Genomic DNA, 17372 nt, shown 5'->3' on the forward strand with positions numbered 1-17372 from the left:
TTTGATTTTCACCCTCTTGCACAAAGACTCGCTATCTTTCTCTGATGATGTCACTAGGACAACAAAAATAGGCAATACACGCAAGAGTATGTGGCGCTCTGGAAAGAGAAGTGCAAAGTCCAACTCCAGAGACTCTACAACAAAGACTATAAGTACTTGAAGAATGTCTTCCACACTATTTCAAGTCAAGGAATCGAAGAAGAACTGAAAGGGGAGAATAATAAAAATGGTGACATGCTAAAAACTAGTAACATATAGGTGTTCTTAGTTCTTGTGTGTAACATTATGCCAGTACATCAAATTGATATCATATATAGGATACGTTCACGCGGAACATCTCAACATGCAGGTTCAACAAGATAGCCCATCTTGTGCTCAAAAAAATCTACACACATAACTAAAATGTCAAACACAGCTCACCTTTGTTTGGGCATGGCCAAAAAAATGTAACAATACAAAAGCCAAAGCCAAGGGGAAAATTTTGGGATAAATTATCACTTAAGGAATCCACAACATAATAAATTCATAGCATTCAACATGCCATAAACAAGGAAATATCAACATTAAGTACCTGTAAATCATCCAACTCTTCCCTTATTGAATTAGTGTCTTGCCACTGACCGCTGACTTGTGTGAAAGTTCTGAAAAGTAGAGAAGAAAAAATAAAAAGAACAAATGTAAAATTTCACCAAGTAGTTTTAAAATTTCTAAACTAATAAGAAAGGTGTTCGCATGATTATTACCCTAAAGATTACCATGTAGATCATATATAGTAGAATGCTTGCCAATGTTTTGAGTGACTTTTATAGTTTCACAAATTACCAAAAGGTGAGTCCATATTTCTAAGATCAGATTCATTGAAAAATAGAGGCAAACTGAACTCAAAAGAAAATTTGAAGATCCTGAACTTGATGATAAAGTGACACAGTCAGATATGAAATACTTACCTTTTATACCAAGAAAAGTCATTAGGTATGCTTGCCTTAGCATTTTTAAGATGATCAAGTTGCACCAAAACATCAAGTAACTTCAGCATAGACCTATCAAGAATAAAAATATCATAAATATAACGACACAAATTATGTGAAATGAAAGGAGGGAGTGGCCACAGCCCAGTGATATAATCCAATAGGATGTTGAAGATAAAAATGCCAATAAGGTTATCAATTAAAAGAAAATAAAATAAAAGGAAAAATAATAAATAAATAATAAATGATGAAGCACCATAACACACCACAAATGAGATATTGTAGGGCCATTAATGTGTCGCTCAGGCCTAAAAAATGTTGTATATCAGCAGCTAACTGCATTCAAAATGGCATAGACAGATATACTAAACATGCTATGTTCTGTCAGTTTCTGAAAAGGAAAGAAACAATTAAAAAAAGGTCCATACAACAAGTGACCAACATCTCATACCTTTGATGAAGCTGATGCTTGCCATCGCTGAATATCACGCAAACGACTCATTTCTAAGTCCAGAACTTGATATGTTTCCAAATATAAATCAGCTTGACTTTGCTTCATCGAATCAGGAAGCTGCCCCATTTGTGGCAAAATGTATAAATTATAAAAGACAGTATACATGTATGAAAATCAAAAACTTTAAAATGTACCTCCCCTCCAGAAGCTTAATAGTGTATGTTATCAATAGAGTGATATAGAAAATAGATGTGTGTAAAATATCATGCTGCATTATGTAAAGCTATCAATTAAGTAGTGCGGATTTTTTTCACTTGCAAAATAACAACTAGATGTAACTAAAGAGAAAATTCACCTGCGGAAGGGCTTTGACACAACTGCGATATGTGTAAAGCACCGATGCCATTTCCTTCCCCTCTTGGGTAAAGATGTTCTACATTGTTTTCGTATTAGCAGTAAGAAATTTATAATTAAAAAGAAAATAAAAATCATCTAACAAACAGATCTAAGTGTTAGCCCAAAAGCAGAATACCAGCTGATTGAGAGCTTTCGTATCCTCTGATAGAGATAATCGGTATGCAGAAACATCGTTATACTCTACAAAAGGAGGCCAGTACATGATAATTACTAGGCAGCCATGCATTGCATATTTGTAATTCGAAAAAAAGGCTGAAATGCATGAAGTGTTTAAGAACAATAACAACACAAGTTCATAACATATCCATAAAAGAACAATGGAAGCATAAACAATAGCACCTTATTGGACTATCTGTTGCACCTCTCTCAGTTGACACCTACACTCCAGGTCCTTGCACCTCTGGTTACTCGTCCTACAAAATTAGGGCGAAAAAAAGGGAGTCGAATATAATTAAACAAAAACCTCAAGTTCCTATAAATAGGTTACTTTGGAACTTCAACACCAAATTGCATTCCACGCAAATCTAATAGTCATGGATCAGTAGTTTGTTTCCGTCGTGATTTGACCACTAAACATTTCGGATAGGACGTCTAAAACAAGCTTGTGCAACTTATACAAACCAAATTGAAAGTTTCTACAATTAGAATCAGCTCGGATTAAGTAAATTACAGAAGAATCAGAGTATGAACAATGCAAAGAACTATCCATAAGCGAACTTCAAGTTAAGCAACAAAATTAAGTAGGAAAATGAGGCAGAAATAAAATTGAAAAGGAAGAGAAAAATGAAGTGTTGTTACATCAAGAGAGAATGTAATTCAAGTGGATCATTCTAAAGCTAAAATCCCCAATTCCTAGTGGCATATCCAGTAGCTAAAACCCCCAAATAAAAACCCTAAATCAGAACCCCAAACCTCTCAAATTCCATAGAACCAACTGTGAAAAAGTACCATTCCAATTTCCAAATCTCTAGTATTCAGCTTCGACAATTAATAAAAAAAACACACATACAACAATAACCACCACCACCATAAAATTCTAATTTCACTATGAAACCCTAAGATACATCGAAATTGACATAAAGAACAGGGCCGAAGGAAACTCACCTAGGACCGATGGTGAAGAAAGCTGACCAACTGAATTACTGGCCGAAACAAGAAGACAAAGACCACCACTACCCGAGGTGAGCGCAGTGAGCGTAGTGAAGGCGGCGACTGAGTGCGTGATGGTGACGACAAAAATGGCAACGATGAGCTTAAGTCTGAGACGTGAGTGCGAGACCGAGAGAGAAGTGAGCTAGAGATCGGAGATGAGAGGTGAGAGCGACGAGGCGAGGTGGGAGAGTGACGAGAGAACAGAAAAGAGAGTGATGAGATAGAACAGAGAAGAGAGACAAAGGGGGTTCATCAGATTAGGGGTTGGGGGATACGACGCCTTCTGAGATTTGGTGAAAGGGTGAAAAAAATTTCACTAAGTGTTTGTATTTAGTCTTAGATACATTAGGAGACGTTTTTGAAGCGCACCCAAAACTTAACAAATGAGTTACTTTTTAAAAGCGCTTCCTTTGGTCAATAAAGTGTATCCATAGCATTTTAGATTTGGCTACGCTTTTTAAGTGATATTTAAAATATCTAAGGAGACGCTTTTGAAGGGATGCCTCAATAGTGTTTCCTTTTCTCTTATAAAAGGGTACCATGCAAAAAAGTATAGCCTATTCAAATGTAGCTTAAAAAAAGTGTAGCTGAATAGGTTACGCTTTTCAAATGTAGCTTAAAAAAAGTGTAGCTGAATGGGTATTTTTCTTGTAGTGAATGTTATCTTTAAGGTGATAATCTATAAAGAGACTTTCATTATAACATCCGAATGAAATTAAAAAATAAATTAAATTAAAAAATAATAATAGGAAGAAAGAGGAGGACAACATACCTAGAGGGAGAAAGAAGACAGCTTCGACGACATAGGGAGCAGTGCCCTACAGCGGTCGCAGCAGTGGCGGGAGCGACAAAAACGTCGGCAATAGAGCCACCAACGCGACGTAAGGAGTCCACACAGTCTTTGAACGCTGTTGGTGGTGGCCGACGCTGGTGGAGGGGCTGCCGGATGTGGTTTGTGGGAGAGAGAGAAAAAAAAGGTTAGAGAGAGAGTAGTTCGAAAATGAGACGGAAAAAGAGTTCGTGACTCGAATTTAGGGTAAGATTACCGTCGGATTTATCGGCGATTAAATCCGACGATAATTCTTTGTTAATGATCAAAACATATCGTTGTACTAATCCGTATTATTACTGATAAACAGTAAATCTGACAGTAATAATCGCATTAATTTTTTCTCTCTAATTATTTCTGGTAAATTTATGGTATGAAAACTAAATCTGACGATAATTTTTTTTATTTAATGAATTTATTATTAAATTGTCGATAAATATATTAGTAAATTTGCCACTAATATTCGATACTAAATCTTATAATAAATCTGACGATATTCAGTATTTTTCTTGTGCCATGAAATTTGACCTCTTTTGATTTCCTTCTACTGTTTCCGTTAAATTGTTTCCCATATTATGGCTTTTAGCTGGTGTAGTGTAGCATTGAAACACTCGAATGTCAAGAAATCAAAATAATGGATTTCTAATAATTTGTTGAATATCTTTAGTCGTTTATTATTGAAGACGTCGTACTTAACCTAATTTAAACACGTAGTACTTTTGATATTAAATATTGTGTCATAATAAAAGTATACATTAGATCATGACATCGATATATATAGACGGTTATCATTTCTTGCTTCCGATGGTAAAATACCATATATTTTATGTACAAAGAAGTAATTAATATAAAAGTTATAAAATGCCAAAAAAGATGATTCCCTTATCCTTTCCAATTCTCTTATTTGTGTCACAAGATGGTTATTTATTGAATAAGAAAGAAACCTCAAGTGAATTTATTTAAAGGTAGAAGACAAGGACATCATTCTCTATGATTAAGCAAGACCCAACATATTATGAAAGTTCATAACTCATGCAAGGCATGCGTTCGTTTGCTCAAAAATATAAATAATGCTCATCATATAGTTAGTGATTTAATCAGAGAAAATATGTGTGTGTATATGTTTTGGAGTAAAAATTATGACTACATATTATCATTTTTTAATTTAGCTTTTAATTAGTATAAATTATAATAAAAAATTGTAATTGTTCTTGAAATATGGATTAAATGTACCTCATACATGGAAGAATTTTTCGTTAAAGAATGAAAAATGGTGTTGACATGTACATAGATACATATATATAGAGAGAGACCCAGCACATCGCATGCAAAAGTAAAGCTTATGATTAAAATATGCAACCGACCACGGACCCATTCACATCTTCATTGGGAACTCTTGAGGCAGAAAGAAAAAGGAGGGAGATAAAATAATGAAGACGTGACCTAATCACGAAAATGGAAAGTTCAACAACCATTATTGTATGTCACCCAATGATTTGTGTTATGTTTGTGGCTTATTTCACTCATGATTTCACAACCCACTTTTTGAATATAAAGAATTATTTTTAGTCAAAATTTTATTTTCTCAATTTCTGATTACCTTGTGAGTTGTGACAGGAACATCAATACCAATATTTAAATATAAAGATTGCATCCACTTTTGAAATTATATAAAGAAAACTCATCATAATTTTTGCCTGAATCACGCTCGTAGAACTCCATATGCAGCCAATTTAATTTATTAATACAGCAATCTATTTTGTAAAAAAAAAATTATTTTAAAATTTTAAAAATTAATTTTATGTTAAAAAAATACACGTTCTCCCGTTCTCTTTTACTTTTCTTTCTGTCTTTTTTTTCATCTTCTTCGAAGCAGCTTCTGCACTCTTCTTTATTTATTTATTTTTTTTATCTCGTGTATATACGTAGCTCTTTAAATTACCGCCTCTTTCACCTCTCAAAAGTCAAGAAGCGAAAGAATGCTAACAGAGACGTTGAAAAGCTCCGTCCTTCCTTTTGAATGCGGTATTTTTCTTAATAACTTTAAATATTTTTTCTTATTCAGTTTTAAATAATTATTTTTAATAGTACTGAATTTTTCTTCTTTTTAGATTTTACATAATTATTTTTCTTAATAGTTTTGAACGTTTTTTTATGTTTTAGATGTGTCTTTTTTTTATAGGTTTTTTTTATGTTTTAGATATTTCTTTTTTTAAGTTTTTAATCTTTTTAATAGTTAATGTTTATTTTCTTAGTTTGCAAATGTTTTTTTTATTTTATGTTTTGAATGTTTTTTTTGGTTATATTTTGGATATTCTTTTTCAGATTCACTAATTTTGAATGTCTCGTTTTATTAGGTTTTGGATATTTTTAAAATGATTTTAGATATTTATTTTTTGTTAGACTTTATTGGATATTTCTTTTTATTATGTTTCAGATGTTCTTTTCTCAATAATTTTAATTTTTTTTATTTTGTTTAGCTTTTGAATTTTTTAATATTTTAGATGTTTCTTTTTATTAAATTTTAGATTTTTTTTGGATGTTTCTTTATTTTTAGGTTTTAAAGGATTCTTTTTAATAGTTTTAGATGTATCGTTTTTTTATGTTTTGGATATTTTCTTTTGTTATGTTTTGTCGATAGCTTTTTATATCTCAATTTGTTAGGTTTTGGATGTTTTTAAAATGATATTGAATATTTTTTTGTTAGACTTTAAATATTTCTTTTTGTTAAGTTTTGGCTGTTAATAATTTTAAATTTTTTTTTGTTTGTCTTTGTTTTTTTTTTAATATTTTAGATAGTTCCTTGTATTATGCTTCAGATGTATATTTTTTTATTATATTTTAAATGTCCCTTCCTAATAATGAGAGAGGAAAGGAAAGAGAGGCTTTCAGCGTATTTTTCGCCGTGAGGAGAATGTCAAAAAGTGACTTTAGATGATGAATTTCAAATAATTTTTTTATTTTTAATCAATTTTTCTAAGCCCAAGTAATAGTTGACCGTAGTATGCTACCTTAATTGGTTACCTAGCGTAATTGTAAATTTACTATGATGCAATATGCAATGCCTTCAACTGGACATAAGGCACATGCTCGGCCAAAAATTTACCCCTTAGGGCATTATTGGCCCACGAGATATTCAATCAAGATCTTCTCCTGTTAAATTTAAAAAGAATTGGATACAAATTTTACCTATATTCATAGTTATTAGAATCGGACTAGATCGATCGGTTCGACCGAATTAAAAAATTAAGTGAATTGATGGTCTTGTCAGTTTAGTTAGTAGATTAGATTGGACATATATTTAAATCAGTTAACACTTAACAGTGATTAAATCTGTTAAAATTAATTGGTTTGCGTCTGTAGGCCGCCAAATCATCGTAGGAGCTGCTTCCACTACAACTCCAAAAATAAACACAGGACCGCGTGAATACACAGCCTTCCCTTGCCACTGTACCAAACTTGTTCCTTATTAATGTAGATGACAAAAAATATATATATAACAAACGTGAATGAATTTTTATTTTTTTTTATTCTTTTAAACTATGGATTCACATGAATATTAAGTAAATTGTCACATAGTATATAAATATATTGATATATTGATATTGATTTAGTTATTTTTTATTTTTTTTGTTCATTTAAATTGAAAAAATATTTTGTTTTAGTAATTAATTTATTATCTTTTTTTATAGTATAAATTATATCTAAGAATTAATGTTTAATTGTTATTAATATATTTTTAAAAATATGCATTTATATATAATTATATATTTTTAATGTTTAATTATATATTTTTATTTAATTATGACTGTGTCAACCGGGTAAATCAATGATTTACCGGTTGAACCAGTGACCCAATTGTATGATCAGATCAATCACCAGTTCGATTTTGATAACTATGCCTATATCCACTGAAATACATGACGTATATATACAAGGCGGAATTGACAAGTAGAAGGTATAATATTTATCCTAATCCTAATGCCTCTTAGATAATAACTAATTTGATCCGCGGCATTTCTTACAAGTGCCACCTCCATCCGATTCGAAGATTGTGATCGATTAAAATCAACCCAAGTAATTATTACTAAACATTGGTGCTTTTGTATGGACTTCCACTTAATAAAATCTACAACCCAAATTATCTTATCTATATCGCCAAGTATGGTTGGTAACCCTTAGAATCAAGTATTGAATCTTTTAGAAGGCAAGGTAGAAAGCTTGCATCCTGTAAACAACACGTTGAGAAAATGGGTAGAAAAGAAAGAGAGAATTAGCAAGTTGGAATATAGGCCCTTATAATTTTCTTTCAAAAATAGCAGTATAAATTTTAAATTCAATCAGAAGTCATTTTTAAGGTGGAGAAAAATATCTGAAAGCTAAAAAATTTAAAGGTTTAAACTAAAGTAAAAGGTTCAGTAAATTGAAAGAAAAAGTTTAATTTTGTTTGATTTACTAATGCATAGTGAAAAAATTGGATGTCAAGCAAAGGAGATGCTATATGCTAGTGCCAGATCACAGAGGAGCAGACAACATCGAAGGAAAAGCAAATAACATAGGAAGAAGAGTAGGCGACGTCAGATTGGAGAGTGATGTAACGATCTAATTTCTAGCACGTCATAATTGTACTAAAAGCAAGGTGCTACCGATTTACTTAATTTACTTTCTTTAAACTGTAACTCTTATCTAATTTAACATATGAGCTTGATTCATCACTAGAGACTATCGCTTTTTCAAGTAAATTTTTTATTTTTTTTAAAACAACATATAGAACATAAATAGCCATACACAAAGAAAATCACGTAGCATGGAACATGAAAATAACCATAACACCAGGATAGTCAAACCTCACATATAAGTCAAATGTGTACAGTCATCCACCACCTCAATATACAGACCTAAATTAGTACCTCTATCATAACTGCAATATAGCTATTAACATATAGGAAAGTTATCAGGTATGGCAATAAAAAAAAGGAATATGGTATGCATTGTATGAATAGGTAGCCAAAGAAAAATTTGTCTTGTAGTGAACGCTGAATAGACAAAAATAACCCTCGCAAAGCACTTGAAATGTCATAATTATCCAGCTTAAAATGGCTAATAGGCCGTGGCTAAAATAGAATGGTGAAAGAGGGCTTAGGCCTTGAGACTTGTGTTGAGTAATGGACATTCACACTCCTACCCCTCTTCTATCTGAAATTGAAAGGAATGAAGAACTGAATCCCTAGCCACCCGGTGACCCAGCCCTGCCGCCGTTAGTCACGTCCACCACCGTAGCTACCTCAACCCTGCAGCCCCATCGCGTGTGGGAGTCCGGCGCCGTTGCAAGAGCGTGAGGTCATCTCCTCTGTTCGAGCGCGCTCTCACTTTGTTCACCGTGCGTCTGTCACCGCCACCGTGCCCCCCGCCACCGTCTCCTCTGTTCGTGCTTCCCTCGCCGGCGTGAGGTAGGTCTTGTCGTTTTCTCCATTTTGCAATTTTTTTAATTGTGTATTCTAGAAAGAGTATTGCGGTTTTCAGTTATGGGTTTACTGGTTCTGAAATTTCTGATTTCATATTCTAGTAACTATTGGTGTCTTCATTACAATGTTCATGACCTTTGTGATCTTATATTCTATGTTATATTCTGTGACTAGGAATCATTTGGTTTGGTTAATTGCTTAATTTTGAATGTTGTTTGTTGTGACTTGGAGTCATTTTGTTTGCTTAATCTCACTGCAAGGTCACTATGTGTTCGCCGTTCATCTCTCGTCATCTCTCCGGTAGGCTGATGCTTCTTCATTTTCATCTCGTTTTGTAATTAATTTTTAAGATTCTCCGGTTATAATAGTCTTAGGTCCCTACAACTTGATATTGAACATTTTCCTCTGTTAGATACTTAGGTAGTTGATAATTATGACAAGTTAGAATTATCAACATTCCAATTTGAGGTAAAGGCTGTAGATTTTGTTTGTATGCCAAATTTGGTGACCTTGCCCAGTGGCTTCAAGGATCTATGAAGCCGTTACAGTATCTGTTCGTTGGAAGATGCATCAATTGTGTGGTGGTTGTTGAGTGGCTACCAAATATGGATTCAATTTTATTTTTGTTGCTGATGTGTATGTTGATTCAGAAATCGAATTTATGGGAATTGTTGTTGATTATGGGAATTTTTGTTGATTTTCTGATGCATTGATGTACTGAACGAGGCACTTTTATTGTTGCAAATGAAGCAACAGTAACTGTTACTTTTAGTTTTTTGTTGAGTTAAATAAAATAAATTTAATTTTCTGTTAGTCTAGCTTGATGGTGTTTATATATTTTTTTCTATGTGTTTCATCAGTTAGTGAATTTAATAGTATTTGTTATGTGTGTATGTAATTATAGGTTGTTTTGTTAAGTTATTTTTTTTATTTAAATATTTAATTATGATTTTGTATTGTTGATGCTAAAATGCTAACATTATCGTTCTAAATGTTGAATATCTTAATTTGAATTGAAATATTAATTTTATATTTCATAAGGATCATAGATTGTAATATAATTTGCACTTCTTGATGATGACAGCATCAATTATAAGAAATTGTTTGGTCACTTGAATTATGGTCCCCCTAAATAATCAGTGTACATCCGTCCATGCAGGAAACGTCACTGGACATTGGCATGGACGAGGCGGCCTCTGGAATAGGATATTTAGATGATGGTGGTGACCTGGGCAATGATGTACGTGACAACGGTTTAGTACGACTGGAGGAGGTGATAGAGATGTTGTTTAACTCTCCCGACGAGGCTTAACGACGTCCCTGACACCAACGATGCACTCCACGAACGTATATTCGACCTTGACCAGCTCCGACATCATCGTGACAACGGTGCCAGTTCTAGTAACCCATGATGGATAGTCTAGGCACCAGACCTGCAACCAGAGACCGCCCCTCGTGACATTTCCAAATGCCGATCCAGTAAACTTATCATTGAAATTGGCTTTGTGCTTTTTGTGTTTTCTTGACTATAATTTCTAAGAGGTGAAGATGGAACTTTCCCTGATTTTGTTTGTCATGATCCGTTATATTCCGGTTTTACCTAATTTAATGTAATATTGCAGAATCTAATCTTTTGTTTATAAATATTAGTATAGAATTTGTCTAATATAAATCTTTTCAAATAACAAGACACGAACAAATGTTGTGGATTTTTTGCATATACAAAATTCGCAACATAATTCGCGAGTGACACAATGCCGCAAAAATTGCATATAATTTTTTCAACAAGTTTCGCAAGTAATGAATGCCCAATGAAAAGTGAAACTAAACTTTTTACGAATCTGGCAAGTAGTTCCACTATAGCAAAAACTACTTGTAGATACCAACATATTTTGGCTTCATGTTTAACATTTGCAACTATATTTAGTTGTATATGATTCTTAACTACAATCTGAAATAAAAACTGCAACAACATTCACAACTAAGAGGTTAAAGCAAAAATTGGTTAAATATATTCATTGAAACTATTCTTATATAAATAACTACTGCAATGTCATGTACATTAACCAACTCAGATAAAATGAAAAGTGAAAAGGACTAATTCACAGTTTACATAGCCAATCAAGTATTCTTCATAAACTATCTTATCAAACCTCTAAATATTACTAATCATGACTCTTCAAGGCACATTTTATTAATCATTTTCATTTTCATAACTTTGATCTTAAGAATTAAGATGTATATCTAAGGCTATAAACTCAGCAAGCGCTGCCTTCTATGTTTCATCATTTGGATGCTTACAATCATACCCTGCAAATGTAAAGACAACACACGATTGTTCAGCCAAACTCAATGAAGATATTTCAAGCTTTACATTTCTAGATTTGCTTTTTCATCAGTAATTAATAGCTTACTCATTTCAACCAAAAATGCGTAATAAGAATAGATCAGTATTCAAAAAAAATTATTGAATTCAACCAAACCACAGATTTTTAAGGCCACAACAATGTCAATTAATCTAAGAAAAGGTAAATTATGCAAAAATAAAGGAAATTCAATGGATAATAGAATAACGTATAGAATATAAATAAAAAGAATTGAAAAATGAATATAATCTCCTGCCCCAAAAAAATCATGCTCAAGAAACAACTATAAGCTATAGTGGAAAGACATAATAACATCAAAATTCAAAACTTGCATCAAAGGTAAATAAATTAACTCTTGGGCATAATGAGAGGATAAGCACATGATGACAATAACCTTAATCTTACTATATGTTCCATCTTGTCCATGAAACCATTGCCCAGAGAAGACAAAATCCTGCTTTGCATGCTTTCTGAGCAATCATGAATATAGATTAAAATAATTTGATTATAACTTGCTTTCTGTTCATTGATTGAAATATTAGTAAGGCAAAAATTCACCTTCAGCTCCACAATAATTGTTCTTTATCCAATATTCTAACAAACCCACTAAATCAATGTAAAAGATACACAAATCACTAAATTAGTGTTTAAAAAAAAATACGAATTCTCAATCTAAAATCACCTTATTATCAGAAAACTGCTTTCTACGCAAAACAAATCAAATCTTAATCTCCCAAAATTGTTAAATTAACAGATGCACCTTGAAGGAGGTAGAGATGGGAGGAGGAGTATGATGATGGAGAGACATGGATGCACGACGAGCCCATGACGGAGTGAGGCACGACTAGCCCTCGACGGAGAGAAGCCAAAAGAGCCAACAGGGGAGGGTGGGCAGAGGGAGACTCGTAGGCAGTGGGGGTGTGCTGGTGAGAAAGGGGCAGTATGGAGGCTGAGGGAGGGCGGAGACATGGGCGCAAAGAGCTACATTGAAAATACTCAAAAGCAGCTCAGCTCGGCTCAACATTTGGTATTTAAGCCAGATTCACTTAAAGAGAATGGCTAATCTGGCACCAAGTTGGACACATACGACATGCTCAATATTCATACCCTGTCGAAGGAATTAACCGGTTGCATGCCTTTCATGCACTTCTTGACTTCATGTCCACAATAAAACTCTTTCTTCAATCTAAACCCTTTATATATTTTAAATTAAATCTGATTGGTTTTAAAACAATGGAATATGGTATTTCACTAAAGCAAATGACATACCAGAACCGCTTCCTAACATATATGTACATACAACATTCCAGAGCTTGGCTAATGAAGAAAACCACTAAGATAGCATCCAAACTCTAAGTGTTCAAACTCTGATTAAGATGGATGTCCATAAAATATAGGGTACTAACTTATAACAACCCTAGTTTTTAAAAATTAAATAATTAGTTATTTGTGATTTATTATATTTGTTGATAATTTTATTTTAAAAAAAATTATTTTACTAAAAGTAATTAAATAGAGTTTCATCATAATTGAAGTTTAAATTAATTATAATTTTATTATAATATTTATTATAGTTGAATATTTTATATAATTTTATTAATTAAAAAAATAAGAAAAAATTGTATAATTTAATTTCAATAATTTCTATTATGAATAAATTATGGTTTCTTTTATTAATTTGAGCTTTTAGAGATTAATTTATTAAAAATGATTAGATTGATATTTATAAATACTTTAAGTTTAAGTCAATTAATATTTTTGTATAATTTTTATCATAATTAGTTATTTTATAAATTGAAATTAAAGTTCCGGTGATTGAAAAATAATGAACAGTTATATTATTTAATTTGAATAATTAATATTTTAAGTTTAAACTATATTTTATAAAATGTTATTCATATGTTCATCTTATAATTTAAATTATAAATAATTAATTGAACTTATTAATATGTTGATAAATAATGTTCCTAAATATTTTTAATAGAGTATATTTTGTTTTAAAATTACTCTACCCTCCAATTTATCAAAATATCTATTCATATTTATCATTATTCCTTTATAAAATCTTTAATTTCTAACCTTAAATTCCAAAATTCTGAAATTGAAAATCAGAAATCTTAATTCCCAAATTAGAATCCTAACCCTAACTCCCTCACCATACTCAGCCGCACCTTCACCCCCCTTTCCTTTCCTAAACGTAAAAATCATACACAGAACTGAGAAACGCAGAGAGAAAGGGAAAACAGAGAAGACGGAGTGGGCAAGAGAGGAGGGGCAACACCGGCTGGGGCCTCATCGCCGAAGGAGGAGGGGAGAGAGAGGAACGCCATCGCACATCAGAGGGTAGAAATGAGAGATAGAGATCGAGAGAGCTGAGAGGGGAAAGAGAGCATGCTGCGCCACTGCCATCACGGGTTGTTGTCGTTGATGTCCAGCTACTCGCCGCGCCGTCGACGTCGTCGGGAAGAGAAGGATGCACATGAAGGAGGAGCGCGACCTACTCCGAGAGGTTGCGCGCTATCGCTGTCGCTGTCGCTATCGCTGAAGCTCGCCACTGTCGTCGCAGTTGATGAAGCCACTAACGTCACCATTTTTTGCCGCTGGAAGGGGATTTCATCGCCGCCATTTTTGTCACTGCCGACGAGCACAAAGGGAGAGATAAGAGTTCATAGAGAAGAGAGACGTGACAGGAAAGACAAGGGCTCTTAACACTGCCGCTGTTGTTGGAGACGGAGGTTACCGTCGAACTGCACGCCGCCGTTGCCATCAGAAACTGCTGCTGAAGCCACGATGCCATGGTGCTTGCTACTAGAGCTATACGCTACTGCCATTAAGGCCACTGACGGAGGAATTATTGCTGTTTGGCTGCTGCTGGTAGATTTGGAATACTGGATTTGTCACATTTAAATTCTGCAATTTCGACACTCGGAGGTAGGGGATTCTATTTGGAATTAACCATTTTTAATTTATGAATGCCAATGAAGTTTAATGAATAATTGCGAATCATTTATAAATATTTTGTGTGATTAATTGATTGAAATGAACTTAGTTTGAGGTTGTGAAATTTGGATTAAGTTTGGTATTAAGATGATATTTTTTAGTGTTTCAATTAGTTTATTGAGTTTAGGTTATGGCTGTGAATGTTATTGGGTTTTATTGTTGTAAGTGATTAATTAATAAGATTAATTTTGGTTTGTGGCTGTGACTGATATTGGTTTTCTGATTTTGATGGAATTGTTGAAAATTCTGATTTTATTTGATTATGCTAAATTGGTTGAGTTGTGGCTGTATCCTGATTATTGAGAATAAGTGCTTGCTGTTGATTTTAGTTATTTGATGTATCGGAATAAATTCTATAATGACTACAGATTTGTTTATATTAGGACAGATTTGGTGCAGATTTGTTTTGAATAGCTTTTATTACATGTTATTTTCTTTCCTTAATTAGGTTGTAAATAATCTTTATATTATGTATGTAATCACTCTCTATGAGAAACAATTTAGGAATAATATTCAAAAATCTTCTTTTCAAGTTGGTATCAGAGCTCCCGATTCTGAAGGCTCTGCTTCCGCATTTTTCCAGCATTTTTCTAGGCAGCCATCATTACTGCAACTATACCTGTTTCGGTGCCCTACCGCTACCGCACGCCATCACCGGAATTTTTTTCCGACGAGTTTCTGAACGAGACCACCACCATCAGAAGTGGGATTTGTCGATCTACAAAGCCCAGGAGATTTCATTGCCATCGGCGCGATCTCTTTGATTGCGATGCTGCTTGCCCAGACACGATCGTCGTTTTTTCTTTCTTTCTTCTTCTGTTTTTCTTTTGCTGCCGATTCTTACCAATGATAGATGATAAGACTGCACCTCTCGTCAGCCCCAATGATCTACCGGTGTTACAAGGGTCGTATTGTTTTGATGGACGCAACTACCTTCAATGGTCTCAACTGGTTCGCACTACTCTCAAGAGGCGAAAGAAATTAAATCATCTAGAAGGGAACCCTCCAGCCATGACAGACCCCAAATATGAAGCCTAGGATGATGAGGATGCTCTTATCATGACCTGGTTATGGCATTCTATGACACCAGAAATCAGCCGTAATTATATGTTCTTCCCCACTACTAAGGAGATTTGGAATAATCTAAGTCAGGCGTACTCAATGAAGAAGGATACTGCAGCATGTTATGAAATAGAAAACAAGATCTTCAATAGCAAGGAAGGGAGCCTCTTCGTAACAGACTACTACGAGACGCTGAATTGTTTGTCGATCGAGTTAGATTAGTATCAAAATTTAACTATGCAGTGCACACCTGGTTCTACTACATTGACACAATTTATTGAAAGGATACGTATATTTAAATTTCTGTCTGGCTTGCACTCTGAATTTGATCCAATTCGGGTTCAAATTTTGGGTAAAGAAAAAATTTCTTCTCTCAAAAGTTTTTTATATTGTACGAGGGGAAGAAACTCGAAGGTCAGTCATGTTGGAAGGAGAAAATTCTGTTGATGGTTCAGCTCAAAGGCTCCCTCAAAGGCTCACCGTGATGATCACTGGTGCAGTTATTGTAGGAAAATGGGTCATACTAAGGACACATGTTTTAGACTTCATGGAAAGGAGAAGGTCCTCGAACGAATTGGAGGATTCAAAGGTGTCATACAAAGACGTGCTAACTACACATTGTCTGACTCTGAAAGTGTGGAACTTAAAGGATTAAACTGTCCTGGGAACCTGATTTTCTAAAATAATATAGTAACTTTAAGAGTATATAAATAATTTTGTAATGGCTGGACAAATATTCTGTCATGATTTATTGATTTTGGTTGTGGCTGTGAACTGTGACTACTTTGGTGGTTGTTATGATAATGATAAGTGGTTTGATTATTTTACTTAATTCTAATTAGTTGGGCTAGCTATGAATACGTGATGTTTATGCTTTGATTATATTAATGTATGAATTGAGGATTGCTTGGTGAACGTATGCTGGAGATTCTGATTTTGCTTGTTGGCAGTACATTGGATGTTGAATTGATTTTTGATAAGCTAGGTTTAAACTTGTGAATTGTAAAGAGATCATAAATCGATTGTTAAGTTAATTTCTTAACATCTAAATTGTAAACTAATGCAGTTATTTTAAAAGTATAAAGATAATTTGTAATAATTGGAAACTATATGAAGCTGAATTTTTGGGTGAACATAATAGTTGATTATAGGAGAACCATGATTTTGTGAATAATACATATTTTTGTGTGTTTTGGTGTCAATGTTGCTACAATTCTAGTTAAGTTGGTGGTGGACGAAATTGTGATCATCAATAATGGCTTCAAAGGCTTGGTGCTCTCAAACGTGAATCACACTTTATCACAACTCCGCACAACTAACCAGCAAGTGTACTGGGTCGTCCAAGTAATACCTTACGTGAGTAAGGGTCGATCCCACAGAGATTGTTGGTATGAAGCAAGCTATGGTCATCTTGTAAATCCCAGTCAGGCGAATTTAAATGGATTAAGAGATTATTGGTTTAAATAATGATAATAAAATAAATAGAAAATAAAGATAAAGTTACTCATGTAATTCAATGGTGGAAATTTCAGATAGGTGTGTGGAGGTGCTGTGTTCCTTCTGAATCTTTGCTTTTCTACTTTTTCCTTCCAGTTTTTTATCACTCCTTTCTATGGCAAATTGTATGTAGGGCATCACCGTTGTCAATGGCTACATCCC

The sequence above is a fragment of the Arachis duranensis genome, chromosome 7, assembly GCF_000817695.3.
Source record: "Arachis duranensis cultivar V14167 chromosome 7, aradu.V14167.gnm2.J7QH, whole genome shotgun sequence".
NCBI lineage: Eukaryota > Viridiplantae > Streptophyta > Magnoliopsida > Fabales > Fabaceae > Arachis > Arachis duranensis.